General features: G+C 46.1%; 1 protein-coding gene across 4 annotated transcripts in view; it reads left to right on the top strand.

The window, feature by feature from the left end:
• Positions 1–48: 48 nt before the first annotated feature.
• The window catches only part of AGTPBP1 (ATP/GTP binding carboxypeptidase 1), a 60,098-nt gene continuing 46,721 nt past the window's right edge, over positions 49–13,425 (top strand). For 2 of the 4 annotated variants that reach the window (XM_028748891.2, XM_028748888.2), the window contains exon 1: positions 50–191. The gene's annotated coding sequence lies outside the window, so the exon portion shown is untranslated. Of the gene's footprint in view, positions 192–6,742; positions 6,885–13,425 lie in introns of those variants that run through there. The other 2 variants (XR_013394605.1, XM_028748889.2) reach the window with 2 other exon arrangements.

The following is a 13,425-nucleotide window of genomic DNA, read 5'->3' as shown; positions in this document are numbered from 1 at the left end:
ACTCTTCCCGGAGACTGGGAGCGGACTTCCGGGTCGCTTCCTTCGGCTGGAGGAAAGCGGGGCTGCGCGTGTCGCGCGAAGGGGCTCGGGGCGTCCCGCGCTTTCCCGTCCTTTTCGCACCCCGACCGAGGGCAATGCAGGGCGGGCTCCCCTCAGGGATCGCCCCGGGCTTGTTCCTGGCGCTCTGGAAGGTGAGTGTCGTGCGCGGGAATGGCGCCTGGCTCCTCAGGCGGGGAGGCTTTTTTTTGGGGGGGGAGAGTGTCTCGAGGGCCGCGTTCCCTCAGGGGCGACCTTAATGGAGGGTGGACCAGGGCGGATGGATCAAGTGCGGTCCTATGGCCGGGGGGCAGGAAGCTGAGAAAGGTTGGGTGTGAGGTAAAACCTGATGGCAGAGATACCCCGCTCCTCCTGACGGTGCAGCCGAGGCTCCAGCTCTCTCTCTTTTTAAATAATATATTTATTAACTTTTCCATTTTATAATATTAAATGCATCCTTATGAAACGCTTTCGTTATTTGCTCATACGAGCTATCGACTTCCCTCCATCCCTGCCTCATAGTTTTCATAATTCCAGATTCAGGTAGGCAGCCGTGTTGGTCTGACGCAGTAGAAATATATATATATATATAAATAAATAAAAATGTCCAGTAGCACCTTAGAGACCAACTAAGTTTGTTCTTAGTATGAGCTTTTGTGTGCATGCACATTTCTTCAGTGTGCATGCACACGAAAGCTCATACCAAGAGCAAACTTAGTTGGTCTTTAAGGTGCTACTGGACATTTTTTTTATTTTTTCCCAATATATATTCATAATTCCAATTTTACGTCATAGCATTTGTACCTTTTCCAGTTTACATTTCCCTCCTTCATTTTATCACATATTTTAAATAAATGTAAAACGGTAATAAACATTATTACAAGTCTTCTTACAACAACCCTGCTAGTGTTGTTATTTGTTTACAATTGTCCTTCCTTCAAGTGTTGTACAAATTCACTCCAATCTATTTTGAAAGTTTGATCACAATGGTTTCAGATTTTCCCAGTCAGCCTCACCAGTTATCTTCACCTGCCATTCTTCGATTGTTGGTATTTCTTGTTGCTTCCATTTTGGGGCTAATAGAGTTCTTGCAGTCCATTTCTGTCGGTTTTGATATCGCTTCAGAAACTCTAATATCCTTAAGAGCATAGAAATAAACTTTATTGTAATTTATCAGGCCATCCAGCATGGTATTGTCAATACCGCCATGGGCCCCAGACTACAACTCCCATCCTCTCTGACCGTTTGACTGAATTAATCTTTTATTTGCATCAGGCATCGGCCATAGCAATAAAACAATATGATATACAAAGAATAGAAATAAAAGGTCACTTATATAAAATACATTTTAGGGTTTTGAATCAATAGTCAAATAGTGGATCTTATTCTGATTGCCCCAGCTAAAAACCTTGCAGCCTTTGCTGTCACCTGCTCATCTTGGTCTGCCAAGAGAAAGGACACTGTGGTAGTGGTTGGGCGTCCCGGAATGGACAATAAAATGGGTGAAAACCTCATTCCTCAAGTCTTTATAAAGAGTGCAAGTCAGAAGGGTATGCGCCACCGATTTGGTAATGCCATCTCCACAGGGACATAAGCGATTTTTTTGTGGAATCGTCCCTCAAGTACAGCTGAAGGCAATACAGTCAATCTTGCAAGAGTCTATATTTTAGAATTCCTAGGTTATGCAGATAGGGTGATCCTCTCTGACCATTGGCTAAGCTGGCTGGGGATGGTGAGAGTTGTAGTCCAACATCTGGGCACCAGAGGTTCCATGAGCTCTCTGGGGTTTGGGGCAGGGGACATTTCCAGGTGGTGCTGGGAATTGAACCTGGAACTTTCTGCATGCAAAGCTAATGCTCTAGCGTTGTGGTATGGTTGTTCTCAGATGTGTTAGTTTATTGTTGTTTTTTCAACCATTGTGGCCATATCAACTACTAGTTAAAAAAAATACACACTAATACAATTTAAAAAACCACCCATCAACCAAAATATATGTTTACGTTGACATATACCCATAATAATACAGTGGTACCTCGGGTTACATATGCTTCAGGTTACATACACTTCAGGTTACAGACTCTGCTAACCCAGAAAAAGTGCTTCAGGTTAAGAACTTTGCTTCAGGATGAGAACAGAAATTGTGCTCTGGCGGCGCAGCAGGAGGCTCCATTAGCTAAAGTGGTGCTTCAGGTTAAGAACAGTTTCAGGTTAAGTACGGTCCTCCGGAACGAATTAAGTACTTAACCCGAGGTACCACTGTATATAAAAGGTTAAAAAAAAGGAAATAATTGAAATATTAAAAAATAAAGGAACTTAGACAGTATGGTTGTTCTCATCCTTAGTTAAATTTACCTCTGCATTTTCAAAGGTTTGGTAGGCTTCAGTGGTGTCTCTAACTCAGGCATAGGCAAACTCGGCCCTCCAGATGTTTTGGGGCTACAACTCCCATCATCCCTGAGCACTGGTCCCTGACCACTGGCCTTTAAAAAGTATATTTATCTGGTATTGTTCCCTCTAATTCAGATGTCCAGGTATGAGTTCCATTGCCTGGTACTACACATATGCAAGAGGGAAGTATTGGCAGTCTTGGGGGAACCCCAAGGTATGTGGTGCATCCAAAATACATAAAATATTAAGAACCCTCAAGGAGAAAATTGCCAAATCATCCCACTGATAACTGAGCATGCTCAGTGACTACATCGGGAGCAATACCTGGAACACCGCATTGGAGAGGAAATTGAACAAAGTAGCCTGGATGATGAAGAAGAAACATTTCACACTGCAACATATTTATTTATTTTCATAATTTATACCCCCGCCTGAGACATAAATTTATGTTTCCAGGGCAGCTAACGGCATAGTAAGAAATGAAAATGTAATAATCATAAATAATAATAAAAACATACAAACTAATACAGTAGATTTAAACAAAGCAACTACAGCCCATTCAAAGAGACAGTAAAATCAAACGTTTGAGTTAAAATGCTTACAGTAGCAGTTCTGTTTATTTTTGCTGCATATCCCATTTGATCATGTAAAAAGGCAAAGTTAAACTTGATACAGAGCTACAAATACATACGGTAACCTCATTTAGAACACACAAAACGTAATTGAAAAGTAAAAGGACTTAAAAGTGCACACTTCTGTTGCACTTTGGAGAGGCTTCTTGTTTATCAAGAAATATTCCCTCCCGACCCCCAGCATTTTAAAACCTTCCCGGGACACGGGGAGATTTTAAAATGCTGGGGGTCGGCAGCGCTTCCCTCCTGACCCCCAGCATTTTAAAACCTTCCCGGGACACGGGGAGATTTTAAAATGCTGGGGGTCGGCAGCGCTTCCCTCCCGACCCCCAGCATTTTAAAACCTTCCCGGGACACGGGGAGATTTTAAAATGCTGGGGGTCGGCAGCGCTTCCCTCCTGACCCCCAGCATTTTAAAACCTTCCCGGGACACGGGGAGATTTTAAAATGCTGGGGGTCGGCAGCGCTTCCCTCCCGACCCCCAGCATTTTAAAATCTCCTCGGGACAGAGACTTCTCTGCTGTCCCTTGGAGATTTTAAAATGCTGGGGGTCGGCAGCGCTTCACTCCCGACCCCCAGCATTTTAAAACCTTCCCGGGACACGGGGAGATTTTAAAATGCTGGGGGTCGGCGGCGCTTCCCTCCCGACCCCCAGCATTTTAAAATCTCCTCGGGACAGAGACTTCTCTGCTGTCCCTTGGAGATTTAAAAATGCTGGGGGTCGGCAGCGCTTCGCTCCCGACCCCCAGCATTTTAAAACCTTCCCGGGACACGGGGAGATTTTAAAATGCTGGGGGTCGGCAGCGCTTCCCTCCCGACCCCCAGCATTTTAAAATCTCCTCGGGACAGAGACTTCTCTGCTGTCCCTTGGAGATTTAAAAATGCTGGGGGTCGGCAGCGCTTCGCTCCCGACCCCCAGCATTTTAAAACCTTCCCGGGACACGGGGAGATTTTAAAATGCTGGGGTCGGCAGCGCTTCGCTCCCGACCCCCAGCATTTTAAAACGCTGTTCCGAAGGGGGGGGGCGGGATCACCTGCCCCAACCGCCCCACTTCGGAACGCTGTTCCGAAGCGGGGAGGGGGGGCGGGAAGACCTGCCCCAGCCGCCCCACTTCGGAACGCTGTTCCGAAGCGGGGAGGGGGGGCGGGATCACCTGCCCCAGCCGCCCCACTTCGGAACGCTGTTCCGAAGCGGGGAGGGGGGGCGGGGACACCTGCCCCAGCCGCCCCACTTCGGAACGCTGTTCCGAAGCGGGGAGGGGGGGCGGGAAGACCTGCCCCAGCCGCCCCACTTCGGAACGCTGTTCCGAAGCGGGGAGGGGGGGCGGGATCACCTGCCCCAGCCGCCCCACTTCGGAACGCTGTTCCGAAGCGGGGAGGGGGGGCGGGATCACCTGCCCCAGCCGCCCCACTTCGGAACGCTGTTCCGAAGCGGGGAGGGGGGGCGGGATCACCTGCCCCAGCCGCCCCACTTCGGAACGCTGTTCCGAAGCGGGGAGGGGGGGCGGGATCACCTGCCCCAGCCGCCCCACTTCGGAACGCTGTTCCGAAGCGGGGAGGGGGGGCGGGGACACCTGCCCCAGCCGCCCCACTTCGGAACGCTGTTCCGAAGCGGGGAGGGGGGGCGGGAAGACCTGCCCCAGCCGCCCCACTTCGGAACGCTGTTCCGAAGCGGGGAGGGGGGGCGGGATCACCTGCCCCAGCCGCCCCACTTCGGAACGCTGTTCCGAAGCGGGGAGGGGGGGCGGGATCACCTGCCCCAGCCGCCCCACTTCGGAACGCTGTTCCGAAGCGGGGAGGGGGGGCGGGATCACCTGCCCCAGCCGCCCCACTTCGGAACGCTGTTCCGAAGCGGGGAGGGGGCGCGGGATCACCTGCCCCAGCCGCCCCACTTCGGAACGCTGTTCCGAAGCGGGGCGGGGGGGCGGGAAGACCTGCCCCAGCCGCCCCACTTCGGAACGCTGTTCCGAAGCGGGGCGGGGGGCGGGAACACCTTCTGAAGGCGGGCAGGGGGCGAAAGTCTTTGTCCCCCCTGCCTGCCTTCCCAGGGGCTTTTAAATCGCCCCGGACAGCGGAGAAGTCCTCCGCTGTCGGGGCGATTTTAAAATGCCGCCCGCCAGCATTTTAAGATCGCCCGGACAGCAGAGAAGTCCTCCGCTGTCCCAGGGTTTTTTAAAATGCTGGGGGTGGGAAGAAAAGCCCTTGCCCCCCCCCCAGCCTTCAGAAGAGGTCCGGGGACAGACTGTCCCCGGACCTGGTCTGAAGGCGGTTTCCCTAGGAACGCATTAATTGATTTTCAATGCATTCCTATGGGAAACCGTGCATCGCAAGACGAAAAAACCGCAAGACGAAGAGACTTGCGGAACGAATTAATTTCGTCTTGCGAGGCACCACTGTATACATTTTTGCCAATTTACTTGGTGTTAGAAACCACTGATATATCATTTTCATATAATTTTCTCTTAGACCATAGCATGCTGTAAATTTTATATCCATATTCAGGGTGGGTTTTATTTAAATCAAATCGATTTAAATCACTAGTCAGTAATACTTGATTTAAATCATTTTTATTTTTTTTACAGAAAGACTCATTCTTGCTGGTATAATCTTAATGTTAACCAGATGAATAATAAATTTTCAGAGTAGTTTTTACACTTATATCAAAAATTACTGATTTGGTTATACTATTAGAAATACATAGACAGATAATTTTGAAATTACTGTGAGGTTTATACGTTAACTGTTTATATTTGGACAACTTTTCTGCTGTACTTTATTGGAAGGAGAAAAATAACCATTTACTTAATAACTATTTATTTAACTAAAACAATAACATTCTAGCATATGCATCCATGTTTGTTAACTGATGTGGTTAAGCAATTAAAAAAGAAACTTTGAGTTTTAGCAGACATGCAAAACTTAAAACAAATCCTTATTTCCTGATGAATAGCCTTTGGGCTATAATGTAACTTAAATAGAAAACTATCTTTAGAAAGATTTTTCCTCCAAAAGCATTTTATTTTTAAAATCCAATTTAATTTTTTAAAAAATCATTTTTTTAATCATTGATTTTTATCCACCCTGTCCATATTCCACAATCATTCCCATGCTTGTCTATAAAAAACTAGGTATTTACACCCCCACCACATATGAACCCAAATCCTTATTTTTTATTTACATTATTCGTTCACAAATAATGCCCTCCCACCAGATGTCAAAAACAACTACCAGACTTTTAGAAGACATCTCAAGGCAGCCCTGTTTAGGGAAGCTCTTAAAGTTTTAACAGATTTTAATTTTAATTATTTTGATTATTTTAATATTTTGTTGGAAGCTGCCCAGAGTGGCTGGGGAAACCCAGCCAGATGGGCGGGGTATAAATAATAATAATAATTATAGTTATTATTACTTATAACCGAAGGACAACCTGGGTGCCCACTCAGCTTTCGGCTCCCAGGGAGTGGCGGCCACAGCTGCGCGCCCTGAGGGCGACGCGGTCGCGAGCGCGCAGGAGAACTGAGGGCGCAGAGACCGGGCAGAGAGAGCGCGGCGGCGGTCGTGCGCGCGCGCGGGGTGGGGACGGAGAGCGCGGTGACGTCTCCGGGATGCGGACAGGTTCCTTCGCCGCCGCCGCCTGAGCTGTGGGCGGGGCCCGAGGTCTCCCCCCTCCTCCTCCGAGCGGCGTTCGGCGGCTGCGCTGTCCGGAGCCGGCCCGCCGCGGCTCACCTGCCTCGCTCCGTGGCCCGCCCGAGAAGAGCCTCCGCCGACCTGCGCTGAGGGCGGGGTGTAGCTGAAGGGGCCCGGGCGCTGAGGAGGAGCGAAAAGGAGGTGAGGGGAAGAACCAGAGCCTGGCTGGCGGGCGGAGGTCGCGGCGACCCCTCTGAGGAGAAGGAGGCGAGGGGCGCCCAGCGCGGGGATGGGGGGGGGGGGCGGCTGCCTTGTTTGTCCCCGCAGCTTCTTCTCTTTAAAACCTCCTTTTGACGAAAGGCTTCACGGTCCTCCAAGTTGGTCCTTTCCCACGGCTGCTGCCCCCCCCCCCCCCGGTAGCTTTGAAATCGGCCCCGTTGCGTTTCAATGCGGCGCTCCTGTTTAGTAAACAAACTTTGATTTACTCTTAGTGGCCTCATCAGCTGTTGTTGGTGGCTGTTGTTTTTAATGGTGGGGTTTTAAAAAAATATTTTTAATAATTAATGCTGTGTTGTTTTTAACACTTAAGCCGCCCAGAGTGGCTGGGGAAATTCAGCCAGATGGGCGGGGTATAAATAATAAATTATGATGATGATGATGATGCTCGGCCCCTATGCTTTTCCATTCCACGAGAAGCTCTGGAGGTGGTTTGCGCTTGCAATAATAAGATCATAATGCATTGGCATTTAAAAAAGGGATCCGGTCAGTAAGGCACAGGTGGGTCGGGCCACTTGCAGCATGGGCACCCATGTAGTGTGAATTCCCATCAGTGGCGTAGCGTGGGGGGTGCAGGGGGGGCCGGCCACACCGGGCGCAACATCGGGGGGGGCGCTTGCACTCGCAGTGCTAAAATCAGTGCTAAAATCCACAGGTTAGGGGGAGCAAATTACTTGCCTTGCCCCGGGTGCTGACAACCCACGCTACGCCACTGATTCCCATAGAACAAAATAGAACCCTCTTCTTGTCCCTACTTCTTGTATACCCCTGTTAAGCAGGCCTGTGTGGTTCTCCCATATCCCCAGCCACTTCTCCCGCCCCACCTGATGCAGGTTGTGTGTATTCTGGAGGATGAGAAGCTTGGGCCGAGGATGTGGGAAGTGTGTACAAGCTTTTCATTCCCTGACTGCAGGGGTGTCAAACTCAAATTCATTGGGGGCCGCATCAGCAGTTTGGTCACCTTCAAAGGGCCGTGGTTTGGTCACCCTCAAAGTGGAGGTTTCCTGAATGCATGTAAAGTGGAGGTTTCCTGTGTAGAACGGCCAGCGCCGCTAGAGGACAGACGTTCTCTGGCTTGTAGGCTGCCGCGCATGCGCTGAAGAGGCTGCTTTCTTGTGTCAAAAAAAAAAAGCGAGAATAAAAGGTGAAGGCTGGCGGCCGGCGGCGGCTACACAGGCCACATGACGAGGTCTGGCGGGCCAGATTCGGCCCACGGGCCTTGTGTTTGACACCCGTGCCCTAGTGTAAATAGGTAAAGGGACCCCTGACCATTAGGTCCAGTCGTGACCGACTCTGGGGTTGCAGTGCTCATCTCACTTAATTGGCCAAGGGAGCCGGTGTACAGCTTCCGGGTCATGTGCCCAGCATGACTAAGCCGCTTCTGGCAAACCAGAGCAGCGCACGGAAATGCTGTTTACCTTCCCGCCGGAGTGGTACCTATTTATCTACTTGCAGTTTGACGTGCTTTCGAACTGCTAGGTTGGCAGGAGTCCCCTAGTGTAGCTGGCCATTATCTCTCTGTGTGTGCCTAGGCAAGGGAGGAGACAAAAGTGGCTCTAGTGAGCCATAGGAGAAACCTCTGCTTGCAGATTTTGCCTTCTCTATGAATCAATCAAGCCCCTGATATACAGCGAGAGGAGAAGCCAGGTCTCATCACGCTATTTTCCAAAGGCCTCCTGAAACAGGATGGTTCATAAGGCCTTCATGATCTAGCCCAGTAGGTTTCGCAGTTGAGAATTTCTACAAATGAGGTGCCACTGTTGGAAAAGTTTCACTTTGAATCAATGCCTGCCCTTCTGGGCTTCAGCTGGAGAACTTAGTCAGGCACCCCCAAACTCGGCCCTCTAGATATTTTGGGACTACAATTCCCATCATCCCTAGATAATAGGACCAGTGGTCAGGGATGATGGGAGTTGTAGTCCCAAAACATCTGGAGGGCCGAGTTTGGGGGTTCCTGATCTTCGTGCTCGTATGGGAGAAGGCACTTCTGAGGTACTGTGGACCAGACTGTTTAAGACAGAATAATAAGATTGGTTGTCGTAATCATTTTACCCATAATAGTGTTGAGTTCAAGATTTGAGCTTCTTGGAAAAATGACTAATTAAATGATATGGGGTGGAGTGACTCAAAGATCCAGGAAGCCCATGGTTTGCACAGAGATTCAGTGTGGCTGAAGGTCTGCATTTTGAGCAGTTACAAACCTGAGTGACTTTGGAAGATTGATTTGGAAGATTGATGCTGTCTTTGAGCAACTATAAGCCATATTTGTGTGACCTTCAAAACTTTCTCATAACAAGTTTGGATTTCAGCACACACTTTCAAAATGAATTTATGTAGTAAAACTGCAATGTAAAATGTTTAAAGTGGAATTGATTAATGTTCTCTAAAGTATTTATAAACAATAACTCACTGCTTGCTTGTATTTTATTTTGCCAGTCTTGAAATTACATTGCAAGTGCAACTAAAATTAGGTCAGATACTATTAAAATGGTTAAACTCATAAAGTTGCTGTTCACATAAGCCACTTCTATCCATTGGAGATTTCCCTGAACTGAAGGGAGAGGAACGAGATTTCTAATAATTTCCCTTTTCTACTGCAGTCTGATGTAGCACCATCTATACTTTTCCCAAAGGGCCCGTCAACAACTATCTGGAACAGAGTTTGGTGTTCATGGAAGCCTCTGCTGGACCCAAGAGCCTTCTATGAATGGAAGAACATTGTTAGATACAGCTCATAGTAAAGTCAAAGCAGTGCAGTCCATCTGTCAGATCACATGGGCCTCCTGTGCAGCTCATTGCTTGTGTAGGAGAGGAACAGCACCAAGACAAAACTACCGTAGGTCCAAGGTACACCAAAAAATGTGGTTTCTTGGGCCCACTGTGTTTTGAATGGGGGAAACATGGGGAAATGGCCTTCCACGTTTTTTACCACAAAGTAATTTTGAGGAGTAGGAAGAAAAAAAATGAAGCTTCCTCTTACCTCCTTCATTATTTCTTACTGCGAGCGTTTGGGATTTGGAAGCACTGCAAAAGGACACCAACAAACTAGGCCGATGCCCTTTAGCATCACTTGTTGGCAACCACCCAAGACGGTTTGCATTGCTAACAAAGCTCTTAAGCTCTTGGCTAAGCCCATCCCCTTGTCCCAACAGAGGGAAAGCGTCAAGTCTGCAGTTTGCAATAGGCAGTTTTGTTCATCTGTAGTTACGGGTTTAATTTTACAAGCATTGAAATGAACTGATTATGGAATTCTGATTATTTTAGTTTCCATCAACTCGCCGTAGCCAAAATGTATTTGTTCAGCATTTTAAAAATTATTCTATCAAAATCAACTAGAGAGATGGTTACCTTTTCATATGGACTGTGTTCTCTGAGATATTACACCACCTTGTTTTTCTTCATTATTCTGAATTTCCCTAATAGTGTTTTTTACATGTCAGCTGCAGATCTTTCAAAAAGTTACAGGGCAACCACAACTGAGAGTCTTACTGTGCTTCATTTGGTTATCACTAAGACAGCTTGCTCACTCCACCCTAGTATATGGATGTGTCTGTCTGAGATAACGGTTCTTGATCTATGTAAAGGTCTCCAGGAAGGTATCTAGTCAGACATCACCCCAGTGCCTCACTTGAGACTTGCTTTTTCTGGGCAGGCCCAAGGTGGATGGTGCTTTCTCAGACTGCCCACAGCTGTGTCCCATTTAGTACAGCAAGTTTGTTGAGTTTTCTAAGGCAAAGGAAGTTGGTTTATATCTAATCAAACTATTGGTTCATATATAGCTAAGTATTGTCTACACTGACTGATAGTGACTGTCCAGGATTTCAGACAAGGTTATTTCCCAGATCTACTCTGAGATGCTGGGGATTGAATGTGGGAACTGCTTAATTGTTTTGTAGTATTTTTCTGTATATTAGCTATACTGCAGAATTTTGATTATATCTGTTGCGTGGGTGTTTTTGTATTTTAAAGTTTTACTTTGTAGTAAATTCAGGTGAGTGTTGTATCTCCAGTTTTCACCTTCAGTTTTAAAAATTTTATTCATCCTATGTGGAAGTGTCAATACAATACATTCAAAAAACAGTTGGTTTATTTTGGGAAGGGTCTTAATGAAGTTTATGATTTAGAAAAGTGAAATGCTCATGAAAACAAAGTCCACCACAGCCAACCACAAATGAACAACCACACCCTAGGCCAACCCCACCTCTCTCACCACCAAAGGAACACAAGTGAACAGCAGAGAACCTGCACAAGCAACGCTGACACCAAACCCTACATATATTAAGTAAAATAGAAACATCGCCACCCGACCCCACCCATCTCCCCACCCCTCCACTTCTTTCCACCTTTTCTTCCTAATGTCTCAACAAATGAAACTGATTTGTAAAAATATTACATGGGGGGGGGGGGGAAATACGAGAGAGAGACACTGCACATACTTTTGCAAATCAAGAAAATCTTTAATGAAAAAGAAAATAAAATAAAAGTGAAATGCACTTTTAGGTATTTGATACTATGAAAGGCAAAACAGTGGTTGATATATATGGAGCATGAACTGGTTTTATAATACAACAGCCAAAATCAAAATATAGCTGGAAAGGGTGGCTGGCCAAAGATGTTACCAAACAGTGCCATGTAGGGATCTAGCATTTCTTAGCCAGCAGCCTTTGGTCCCCCCCCCTTTTTTTTTATTGATTTCCCACATTTATCTCAAAATGACACAACAAAACACATACAACAAAAGAAAAACACACCACAATACAACCTTTGGAGCTTAAGCACTTCTTCCTCCCCCTGCCTATCTGACTGCAAAGGAAACTTCCTGGTTGGTTAAACCACATTTTCTGTGCTTGGTTGTCATGGCAAACATGTGGTTTAATAAACCAGGAAGTTTCCTCTCAAGCCAAGTGTGAGGAAAGAGGAAACATTTGAGTTCACAGCTCATTTATTTTTCAAGAAACCATACATCTGAGTCAGGCAATGTCTGATATCAACTGACTTCCCTGTCATGAATCTTTCGTATGGGGCAGTGCTTTACAGGGCATAGGAACACACAGACTGTTTGTTTTTGGCCAGGATATGATCCTCGGAGGGCACTGGGTTGCTTTTCAGAGCGATTTGTCTGACTGTGAGGATCAAGAAGCAGAGTAAATAAGGGACATTCTCTGCAGGACCTGGGAGAGTTCCTCCTGCAAAAGAATGGGGTTTTTAGCCAGTAGATGCAGAGCATGCAGATTGCACAATATCTGGTTCCCATGCATTTCTGAAACTCCCCAGGCCTTGGCTGCCTAGAGGAAGGATTGTGTTATGTCAGTACAACATAATATTTTTGTGGATTTTGTCTTTAGTTTATAAACTCCAGTTTTGCTGATTTAAGTAAGCTAAGAACTTTTTGGAGTAGAACTGAGGACTAAATGAGATGAGTAACTGATAACAACTCCCTGATGCACAACCTTTGAAGTAATGTTTCTCCAGTAAAAAGGGGGGCTTATCCATTAAAAAGGTTAGCTGGAACACATGGATGGCACCTTCTTAGTTCCAATTTGTTATGAAAATCTTGATTTTCCAGTAATAGTAAATGCAAGCAAATGACAACTTGGTGTTCGTTATGAAATCATTTAAAGAATGATGACAGTTTAGAGACCCCCATTATAGGTAAATCTTTGGTGAACAGAAATTACAGGGGTGATTATGAAGCAAAGCATATTATTCCAGCAAAGTAAATTATTTTGATTTTAACTTAGTAATATAGTTGAGAACATACTAGCATCTATTAACAAAAAAAGAAGCTGCTCACAAAGATGGAAAATTCAGTATTCTGTGAAACATTTTCCTTTTAAAGCAGGTATGCATTCAGTAATAAAAAAATGGATTTGTTTAGCTGAGAACAGCGACTAGAATTTGAAAAAACCTTTCGTTATGAATAGCTTCTTATATATAATTGCTAATACCTTGTTTTGATTGGGTAATGTTAATATCAAGTGGCTTCTATGAGGGCTGGTCAGAAAATATTACATGTGGCATTTCCCAAATGGAAAGTACTAATTTTCCTCAGGATTTTGTATAGAGCTGCAGTTTTTTTATTTTACTATTTTGAGCCAGAAATGAGTGAAAAACTTCAGCATGGCAAAACCTCCCTATTGCCAAGAGGTACAATAGTCTCCTATTACTCTCCCCAGCAATATTTTCCACTGATTGCTTATCCATGTCTTTTTCCACAGCCTCTGCCATCTTTGTCACTGCTACACCCTCTTTAGCAGACACCTTTGTTTTTTGCTTAACTAATGGCTACAGCAACATTTTTTCCTGACATTTTTGTTCCCAGGCCCTTATAAGGCTGTATTTGCTGGCTATCTTGGTTTCTGCAGATGGTGTTATTTCTGCTGTGTTTTCTCAAACATTTATCCTGTTTCTCACACTAGAATTTGAGTATACTTACACACTCTTCTTCTTTTTCCATTTTTGCCAA

This window comes from Podarcis muralis, chromosome 11 (assembly GCF_964188315.1).
Source record: "Podarcis muralis chromosome 11, rPodMur119.hap1.1, whole genome shotgun sequence".
Classification (NCBI taxonomy): domain Eukaryota; kingdom Metazoa; phylum Chordata; class Lepidosauria; order Squamata; family Lacertidae; genus Podarcis; species Podarcis muralis.
The sequence above is the reverse complement of the archived record's forward strand: the minus strand, read 5'-3'. Positions and strand labels throughout refer to the sequence as shown.